The following is an 11065-nucleotide window of genomic DNA, read 5'->3' as shown; positions in this document are numbered from 1 at the left end:
TCTTGTGGTGACTAGAAAATCCACTAAGAATATATATTTTCAGTGTTTCCCCATTCTGTGCTAAAACTCTGCTAAAACCATACATGAATTTTATTTTCCTCCTTTTCTTTCTTTCTTTCTTTCTTGAGCACAAAGCAGGCTAACTTTGAAGTCAAGTTTGTTTTTTAGTCAAGTGCGTGTATCAGTTCCTTATTTTCTTCTTTTGTTTTTATTGCTATTGTGGTCTTTATTACTTTTTCCCAAGTCATTTTAGAAATAAAAAAGATGTGGGAATAAAACCACTAGAGTTAGAGATTATTCAGACAACCGAGCATTGTCTCCCCCTGAGAATTACTCTTGAGGCTGTAGTAGGATGCCAGTGCTTTTTTTAACTGATGTTATTTGATTACTGGGTCATCAAAACTTTATCTGCTCTATTGCATTGACTCCCAAGAGCTTGGGAGTAACAGTTATCATTTACAGGAGCTCCAACTTCATTTTCAAAAGCAGCGCAAGGAAGTAGAACATTTTTGGGAGGAGCGTGAAGACATCTGGGTACCAGGCCCAGTTCTACAACTTAGGCGCTGGGTGACCTTGGAAAACACACTTCACCTCTCTGGGCCTTGCTCCCTTCACCTTAAAGATGAAGCTGCTTCCTTAAGTTACTGTAAAATATCTTCATTTCCAGCCTGAAAGGAATCTCTCATTGTTCACTTCATAGATCTTAGGTTAAGAATTACTTAGGGTTCTGTGGGGTCTTATCATAAATAAATACTGTTTATGTAAAGATTTTGAAAATGCTGAAAATCATACATGTCTTCTCCCCTCCATGGAGCCCACATCTTTCTTTGATGAACTTTAGGTACTGGGGTTCTGGACTGAGAACCACTGAGGTCTTGGCCGCCTCTCACTTATCAACAAAGCACAACTCTGATGGTTGTTGGAATCAGGTCTCACAGAACCAGCAGGAGATCCAGGCTGCAGGGGGAGGTGAGAGAGCAGAGGTCAAAGTTGTCCTTCCGCCTTTAAACTCCAGTCTTTAAACTCTTTGTGTGGGTCTGAATGTGTTTTTTGCGTATAGCAGCAGTAAACTGCAAATTCATTTTCCTTCGGGTCCAGATTCTCTGACTGGCATATTGACAACACAGGTGGCATCCACCCCTCTGAGGGGTGCTCTCAGTGAGTCTTGGGGCGAGACAACTCATCTCCACAGCTCAGTCTACTGTTTTTTGGGCCCCAGTCCAAAGCATGAGTGACAAATGGACTCTATGAGGTATGGAATGAGGGAATCAGGCAATTAATTATAGTTCCGTTTAGTTGCCTAGAGAGAGGGAGAGCGACACCATCAGCACACGTCCTGGGAGAATTCCAGAAAACGAATGTGGGTAGGAATGCGCTCTGTGATGGGACCTCACATCCTCCTTACACCTTTGGGATACCTTGGCCCGCCCATGGGTTACTATGTGGGGGGAGATGAGAATTTGTGCCAAGAAGTCCAGGGGACATAGTGGCCCACACTCTTGCTCTCATTACTGCTACAACTATAATCATGCCACCTATTACTGTTAACCAGCATCTGTTGAGTACTTACCAGGGGCCAGGAAAGGAACCTCCACATTTATCATCTCAATATTTAAAACAACTGTTTACTGTAGGTAGCATCATTATCCCCACTTGGCCAACATGGAAATTGAGGCAATAGGCTTCTTTTGTCTTCCTTACCCAGCTGGTCAGTTGTAGAAATGTGATTTGAAGGGTGCCAGCTCACCTCTTAAATATTGTGCTGTGTGGTCTCCACAAACACTTTTGGCCATCTGTGTCTGACCACTAGGATCACATGGGTTAAAACACTGCCCACTAGTTCGTATTTCTGCCACTAATCGAAGCTCCATTCAGTGGCTTTGGTCAGAGCTGCAGACGTGGTGGGTCACCAGTGCTACAGAAGCTTTGAGGGCAGAATCCTTCGGAGGGAGAATACGGTCTTGCAGCACGTGTGTGACAGCCCTTCTTTCCTGTTACCCACAGGACATCCATGTCTGCTCCTGTCTGATCGCTGCATTAATTTCTTGACAGTCTCCCCTTGGACATTTAACTTAAGCAGTGTCCAAAAATGTGTGGTTGCCCGAGTTCACTGTGCTCTCCAGCTGCTCGGGATGCTGGCCTCCTTCCCCATCTTAACCTGGCGATGTTCTCTGTCCCTCCAGACTGACCAGATGCCCCACCTGGGCATTCTCTTGACAGTCTTCTAGTTTTTCCTTGGTTCCCTAGAAGTTCTTACTCTCGGTCTAAAGTGACACCCGTGGGACATTTACATTAACCGTGGCAAATCCTAATGATCTGTTTCACATCTGTTTCCTAAACTTCTCTAGAACACAGACTGGATACTGTTCATCTAGCATCTCCAGGGTCTGGCAAGAGGATTTCTGATATCCGTTTGGCCCATTGCCAGCGCCAGACAAACATGGATAATGTGCTCTTTTCCAAGTGAATAGTTAGCTTTCATTGCTTTTTTATTAGATTGAATCATATGAAATTGCTGTTTTCATAAGTTAAAATCACTTGAGTCCCAGCATTTCAAATGCCTGCTTTTCTATTCCCTTGAGCATTTTCAATCTGTTCCTCTCCTGGGTTCCTCCCCTTCTGCTGCTAACACCCTGAGGGTCCCCTACGTATCCTAAACACATCTTTTCCTTTTCTGACACTGCCTTCCCTTGAGTCCCGAAATTCTGGAAGGAGTTGGCTGCATTCACTGTCTCCACATCCCCGCCACCCACTCATGTTTCAGTCTTTTGCCGTCTGACACTCCCTCCCTCTACTCTCCTGAAGCGGCTTCAGTTGCTTTTAAAGCAGCCCTGGAATTGCTCCAATCACAGGCTGTTGCTGTTCCTCACCCTCTCGGACCCTCCTGCAGCATGAAAACAAGCATGAAAAGGTGACCCCCTTTATGAAACTCTCCCCTTCTGTAAGTCCCACCCCAGAGAACTCTGCTGGCCCCACCTCTCCTGACCATGTAAATGACTCTTCTTCCCACCCCTGCCTCTCAGTGCTTGTGCTCTGAGTCCTGCCCAAGGGTATCCTCTCCCCTCTTCTCCTCTCCCTGGGAACCTTACGCATCTACCGCGTGTGAACAGGCAGCCCCCACACCCACGCGTCCAGCTCTAATGTGAACTCCAGGCCCAGAGTTTCACTCTGGCCTTGGTGTATCAGTAGGACTCAAACCAAGATTGTCCTCTTGCTCCCCAAATCACCTTTTCTTCCTGTTATTTCCCTCTTCAGTGGTCCTCTTTAAGGGTTTTGCCTCTTGGTCCACCTGTGCAGCGTTTCCATCATTCTCGTCCCACTGTCTAAGCCCACACCCTTGCCTGTCTTTTCCAGCATCCTATTTTCTCTGCCCATCTGCCAGCTCCACACACTCACATGTTGAAAATAGTCTTTGGGGAGCCTGACTTCATCATGTTGGCATTTCCCATGGTGACTAGCACTGTGCTCCTGTTAAATTGGCCTTTGTTGCATATGTATTGAGTTTAAAGAAATTAATCTTTTAAATTACAGTACAATCAGATTACATTGTCCTAAGTTTAGGAAAATAGAAGAAAGGAAAAAAACTCACTCATATATCTACCATCCCAGCACACAGTTCCAATTACTTTGGTGTATTCTCGCATAATTCTCCACCCCTATTTGGAGGGGTGTTTTATAAAGTTGTTATTGTTACCCCAGTGGTCCACCCAGAGCACACAGAGTTTCTTAGTAAGGGCTGCATTGTAGCCATTAATGCTGCTCACCAAGTGTTCCCAGCTCTCTGCCTTTCTGGCAGGATTGTACTTCCCAGCTCCCTGTGTTTAAGTGAGGACATGTGACCAGTTCTGGCCAATGATCAATTATTTGTTGACCCCTCAGAGCACTCCTTTCCATCAACTTTGGTCCTTGAGTGAGATTATGACTCAGAGGAGCCCCCAAGTGACCTGTGATGGACATGAAGTGGGAGTGAGGGAAAAAAAAAAAGCTTTATTTTCTTCCATTAAAATTTTGGGTTTATCTGTTACTGCAGCAAACCTTAGCTCAGTCTGAGCTATAGATCTCTATTTATGAGAGATTCTCTGATTTAACACTATCCTTTTCCAGATAGAGAAAGGGAGGCTCTGACAGAGGAAATAGCCCATGTCAGACAGAGTCAGTTGCGGCATGTGGAGCCCAGGTTCACCGACTCCATGGACACTGGCCCGTACTGAGCATCACTCTGGGCCCCATGTGAGGCCAGCCTTGCACAATGCTGCCCTGCTCTTCCTCTCTGCTTCGTGGTATTGTTTCTGCTGCAGGATGTGTGGGGCCAGGCTGTCCCTGGAGTCTGGGTCACTGGCCTGCTCTAATTTTATACCTTGACAGGTCATCTGAGGGAGCCTGGGGGCCCACTTTTGGAGCCCTCTGCAAAATGCCACAACACAGGTGCCCACATCAGCACGACCACAGCTAGCTTCTTTTTTACAGATGACAGCCTCGAGTTGAGACAGCAGCATCTCCGTGCAAGTGAGAGTTCAACAATCCCACTTTGGAATTATCCAATGGTGGCAAAATTTTCAGATTCAAAGGTATGAGGATAATTAGGACTCTTGTTAATCATTTCTGTATCCCTCTCCCCACCCCCCAGCAAAGAGATTCACACAGATTAATTACTGCCTGCTATAAATAAATGCAGAGAAAAGCAATCTGCATCGGAGAGGCAGAGGGTAAGTGTCATTTAATATATCACAGCTTTTGGCACACCTGTTCTCCCTTTCTCCCTTTGCTGTTGCCATGGAAACCACACTTTATAAGAGAAGCTATGCATAATTAGTATGGATAGAGGTCTATATCAATCAGAATAATTTGGAAGAATACTGAAAACCCAAAGGAACAGCCAAAACTAGTTGTCTCAATAGGAAGGAATCAGATCTCCACTGTGTGGTAAATGAGGAGGCAGTTACAGTAGGAAATCAGCAAAATTTACCAATTCTGGGTCAGCTGAAAAACAAGGAGACAGGCTTCCTCCACTTGTGAGGAAGAGAACTTGGCCATCAAGTTTGACTCCATTCTTATAAGGACTCCTTGGGGTCACACAAAGGAGATACAAAGCCAAACAAACACATGAATTAATTCTGAGGTGACTGGGCTAGGGGAACAGGAGCATCAAGAGTGGGGAGGGCTGTGCGCACCTGGGGCGCCCCCGCTGCGCTGTTAGGCAGTGAGGCTGGAGCTCCAAGACCCCAGCTGTGGGAAGTGCAGGTGGCCGCGTGTGGGGGTCCTTCTGGGGCAGTGAGCAGCTTTCAATCAAAGTGTGGGATTTTATGAGTGTTTGGAATCACCAAATTTCTTTTTAATGGTGTGGAGGATTTTAGAAATAATCTAGTTCAAATGCACTAGTTTTGAAGGGAGAAATAGGAATCACGGAGAGATGCAACTTGCCTGATTTTGAAGTAGCTGGTGGCCAAGCTTGAGCCAGAACTCTCTGGTTCTCACTTACTACTATTTGCCGAGGCCACTGATCAGACCACCTCTGGGTTGGTCGTCCTGGTCAGAAATTCTTTGGTCCTTTATTACTGTGGGGATGAAATCGAGCACTTGGCACGAGAAAACATTTGGACTTCGGCTTTTATGGTCTTTGACAATTTCCCTTCAGGTGTGGACATGCAAATTCATTCATTCATTCATTCATTCATGCAGCAAACATTCATTAAGTTAAACAGGATCCTGTTAAGTTCTTTGCAGATCATACACCAAAAGCTGCCTGAAAATGGTAAATTTCCAGAGCTCTTCCTGGATCACTGTTTATATTAATTAATATTCATTCATTCAACACTCATGTATTGAGTGCCTATTATGGGCCACGCCATTCTGGGTGCTGGCAAACAGCCCCAGGTAAGACAGGAAGGTCTCTGCCGTCCCAGAACTTGCATTCTAGTGGAGAGAGACTCTAAATATGGAAACAAATAAATAAGATAATTTTGTATAGTGATAAGGCCAGTAAGGAAAATAAAGCAGGGTTGTGGGCCAGAGATACGAGTTTGGATTTTATCTTAATTGCAGTGAGTAGCAATTGGAGGCTTTTCAGCAGAGGAGTGATGTGATCTGAATAATCAGTACCTTTCCTCATTCCCCAAAGCAGGATTTGAGGTCACTGCTCTGTGGACTTCTTGGGCCAGCTGAGCCCCTTAGATCTGTGCCCAGAAGCACCCTCTGTCCTCAGAGCAGGCCTTGGGGACAACAGTAAAGGGGCCAGGGCTTGGGTACATGGCTTCCCCCTCTCCTTCCACCTTCTCTTAGTTGCTCATTCTATGCTTTCTCTCCTTAAGGTCCTGGTAATAATTAAAATAATAAAAAATGAGAGTAATAGCAGCAGTGAAAAGGCAATAATAGCAAACTTTTATCTAATGAATCCTTACCACATGCCTGGCATTGTGCAGATTGCTGTATGATATTTAGCTCATTAAGTCTTCAAAACACAGACACTATCATTAAGTTGATTGTACAGATGTGAAAATTAAGGGTAGAGATGAAGTAGTCTTTCCAAGGTCAAGTACCTAATTTAATGGTGGTGCTAGGATTTGAAACCAAAACCTGTCCTCTGTCTATGCTGTTAACCTCTATGCTAATTTGATAACTCAGTAGCGTCAGTATGTTAAGGGAGAAGGTTTAAATCCTACAGCTCCCACGTTAAGGGAAGCGGGAAGAAGAAAAATGTAAACACCTAGAGTCTACTATGTGCAGAGAAGTAAACACGATATTCTCCTTTGGTCTCCACAACTGCCACCTCCAATTCTCTCTGGAGTGATTCATTCTTTCAACCATGTTGCTGGATAGGTGTCATGTAGCCCATCTTCAGGATGAAGAAGTGGAGACTCAGAGGTATTCCATAACTTGACTTGGGGCTGTCAGGTTTTGGCCTCTGGCCCATGGTGCTCCACGGAAGGGCATCACAGCCACAGGCAGACCCACCTGGGAGTTTGGCTGTGCCTCAGTGGGTGTCAAGAATGCCCTCAAGATAGCCAGTCAGAGGACCTGGGGTGACTTCAGCCCCTGGCTGGGTATCTTTGGTCATTAGTAGCTTCATCTAGGTGACATTATGGGTCTTGGAGGTCAGAGCATGGCAGGATAGGCTGGCAAATCTTCCGACCCTTGTAGTAAGCTCAGTGGTCATGGTGAGCATGGCTGAAGGGCTCCCCTGTCCATGGTGGACAGGGTACCCAAGGGGCAATGGTGCACAGTCCAAGGATGGCCTGGGGCAGTGGGGGTGCCTGGATAGTATGTCTTCCATCCTTAGGAAATTAGCTTGGGTCTTTTCACACAGTGGCAGGAATCCAAGAGCAGCAGGAGAACAGCTCCAGGGAGAAAGTGCTTATCAAGTCTCTGCTGGAGTCATATTTGCTTCTGTCTCATTTGCTGAAGCAAGTCACATGGTTGGGCTCAGAACCAGTGCGGGAGGGGGTTGGTACCACCGAAAGGCTAGGGGAACAACATGGGTCATTATTGCTACTAATCCACCCTACCATCATTTCAAGTCACGTTTGCAATGAAGAACTGACCTAGGAGGCAGTGGTTTCTCCCCACTTTCCTGGTGAGAGTGGAGTAAGGACCCAAGCAAGTGCTTCGTTCTGATTATCGGAGGTGACTTCAAAGTCTTTCCCCAGACATCTACTCCTTCTTTATGGTTTAGTCGTCTCCTGATTTGGGGCACGTTGGGCCCTGTTTTGGAGGTCAGCCTGCAAATCCTCCTGTTCCTTCTACTCCTTCTGGGCTAGGTTCTTCTTCTTAGGATTCATTTTCCTAATAGTTCTTGTGTTCAGAAGCCAGTCACTTCTCTAAGCAGACTTCATCCTTTCCAGGTTTAAATTGTTATATATTGTCTTTTTTCTTTTATGGTCAATAGAGTATTTTTTTCCTTTTTAATATATTTTTATTGAAGTATAGTCAGTTTACAATGTTGTGTCAATTTCTGGTGTACAGCACAATACTTCAGTCATATAGGAACATACATGTATTTGTTTTCATATTTTTCACCATAAGTTACTACAAGATATTGAATATAGTTCCCTGTGCTATACAGTCTGAACTTGTTGTGTATCGGATTTTATGAAAATCCTCCTGTATTTTGAAATGAGAGACACTCTGCCAGAGTTCAGTAGGTGTTCTGTGCGATTCAGTGGGTTTGTAGATGTAATTCTTGGCGTACTTGTGGGAGAGGGCGAGCTGGGAGTCTCTCTATTCCACTATCTTGCCTCCACCTGATCAACAGAATGTTTATCAAAAGCGATGATAGTGTGACCCAGGATGAAGCAGGATAGAGAATTTTCTCTGGAATGCTTATATAGACATTGTGCTGGGTCCATTCATCTTAGTGGTTGGGCATCATTTTCTTTGGAAAAATGATTATCCCTGGATAACTGGAATGGATAATGAGGAAACTGGAAATAGTGCTGAAACTGGAATGGATGTTTTATCATGGGTGCCAACTTTAATGGTATTTATACAGCAACAAAACATATCTTGAACCCTGGCATTCCTCTTTATTCCAGAATCTTATCAATAGTTATTTGGGTGAAGCACAAAAGATTGATTTTCTGTTTATTCCTTTGGCTTTTATATTGATTGTATATTTGTACTGTTATACTGAATATGGTTACTTATATATATGTACATGAATAAAATATGTTTAATAAGCATGCATAAAATATATGAACTTGAAAACTGTTCCCTGGTGGAACATAAGCGTCTTGGTTGAAATATCTAAGTAACTGCCAAAAGAAATCGTTAGTTCCACTCTAGTGTATTTTGTTCCTGCATAGGAGGTCACATTGCACACAGCAATGATTCTTAATTTTTGTTGTTGTTGTTGTTGTTGTTGTTCTTTCTCTGTTTACAAGTCACTTGAGAATTCCGGTAACTTATGTACAGGACAAAACAGATTAAAACAAAATAAAAATAGCTTTTGGGTTGGTTCCTAGAGGGGCAGGCAAGCCTTTTGATTCTATTACATAATTATGGTAGAGGACCTGAAATACGTTACCATGGTAGATTGCAAAAATGCTCTTTATCATCCACCTCTCTCTGTGTCTGCACCCTTTGTAAAGTGACTTTGCAACTCCTCTCATCAAGAGATGAAGTACATTTCCCCATCTCTGAATCTGCGCTGGCCTTGTGACTTGCTTTGCCCGTACAATGTGGTGGAAATGACAGTTGCCATTTTTGAAGGCAGGCCTCAAGAGTTCTTTGTGCACTCAGCTATCTCTCTTGGGATTCCATCTTTTACCGATGTGATCAAGCCCAAGCTAGCCTGCTGGAGGATGAAAGATAACATGGTCCAGAACCATATCAGTCTGAATATCTCAGACAAGGCCACTAAAGATCTACAAAGCTTTCCTCAGCAGCTGACTATATATACATGAGTGAGTGTAGTTAGTTCAGATAAGCCTGGCTTAGATCTGCAGAATCACTCATGTAACCTATAGACTCATGAGCAATAGTGAATACTCATTGTTTTAAACCACTAAGTTTTGGAGTGGTTTGTTATGCAGCAATATCTAGCTGATACAAAATTATTATTAAATGTTTATTAAATTTGTGAGTACAATGTGATTAATTTGGTTTCTTGGGTTGGAGGTCTTTTGGGTGGCATAGCTAGAAGGATGGTCATTTCCCTCACAAACCATGAGATTTCTGTAGGAAAGGAGTGGATTCTGCAGCAGAGATGCTAGTTTTTCCACAATATCTGCTCTCAGATATTGTTGAAAAAGCAATATCTGCTTCTTTCTGAGTTCTAGGCCCTTAGGTTTTAGTTGGACCTGTGGCTTCCTACAGTAAAGATTACATTTTCTGGCCTCTATCACAGATATCTGTATGACTAAGTTCCGGCCAATGGGATGTAAGAGAAAGGGAGGGGGTATGCTCTTTTCTTAATTCATTCCTGCTGGTTGGGATGCAAGTGTGTGATGGCTGGTTATAGTGCAGCCATACTGGAAAATGGGATAGAAATCACATGGCAAGGGGACACCAGCAGCAGATTTAAGGATCGTGGGTCCCTGATGTCTTTATGAAGCTTTCTGTGGTCAGTGTTCTTAATTATTCACTCCCTCTTCCTTGTAGGAGAGAGAATCCTTCATTCTTACTCACTGCCATGTGATCAGCATGCCTCCCTGTAAACCTCCCCACTCTATTTTTAGGCTTAGCCATGTGACTGGTTTTGTTCAATGAGATGTGAGCAAAGTGATGTATGCCACACTCAGTAAGAAGCTTTAAAAGCCACTGCACATTTCCCTAACTCTCTTGCTCCGTCTCTGTGTCACAAGACAACATGTCCCAAATAGGAGCTGATCCTTCAGCCTGGGTCTTGGAAGAAGAATACATATGTAGCAGAGTCATGGCACCAACCTTGTATTATGTGAATGAGAAATAGATATTTATGGTTGTAAGATTTGAAGGATGGATTTGGAAAAGTCCAATCTTTGGACTTCTTCTATGTGAAGGGGAAATTAACATCTGTGTCGTTTGAGACACTTTTTTGTGTTTTCTGTCACTTGTGTTTAGATGGAATTGTAATTAATTCTTTCTTTTATCTTATTCCAGAGTAAGAATGATGTGACCATTCATTGATTTACTCAGCCTGTAGTTTAAGATTCATACTGTGCACAAGACCCTAGGGATGCAAGGTGATCAAACAAGACCCAGACTCTGCCCTCATGGTGCTAAGAGTCTGCTAAGGAACCTAGACGTGGAACAAAAAAGCCAATTAAGGGAAATTTCAGGGAGTTGTTTAACGACCAGCTTTCTGAATAAAATAGCCCTGGTTTGGAGCATTTGCCAATTTCTATGGTATAAATATTCCCATCATGGCTGACCTCCAGCGATCAAGGTTGTGACACTGAACATGGAGTTAGGAGGAGGTGCTGGCAGTGAGCAAGCCCATGAAGGACAGCTCCCACCCCGCACTGTATTCTAGGTGCTGTAGATGGACAATGAGCATGACAAAGTCTGAGACAGGATGTAATGTTTGAATAGAAGTTAGCTCACCAAAGGTTGGGCTGGAGTGGGGATGGTGAAAGGGGAGGAATTGCAG

This window comes from Camelus ferus, chromosome 17 (assembly GCF_009834535.1).
Source record: "Camelus ferus isolate YT-003-E chromosome 17, BCGSAC_Cfer_1.0, whole genome shotgun sequence".
NCBI classification, from domain to species: Eukaryota; Metazoa; Chordata; class Mammalia; order Artiodactyla; family Camelidae; genus Camelus; species Camelus ferus.
Note: the sequence above shows the minus strand (reverse complement) of the source record.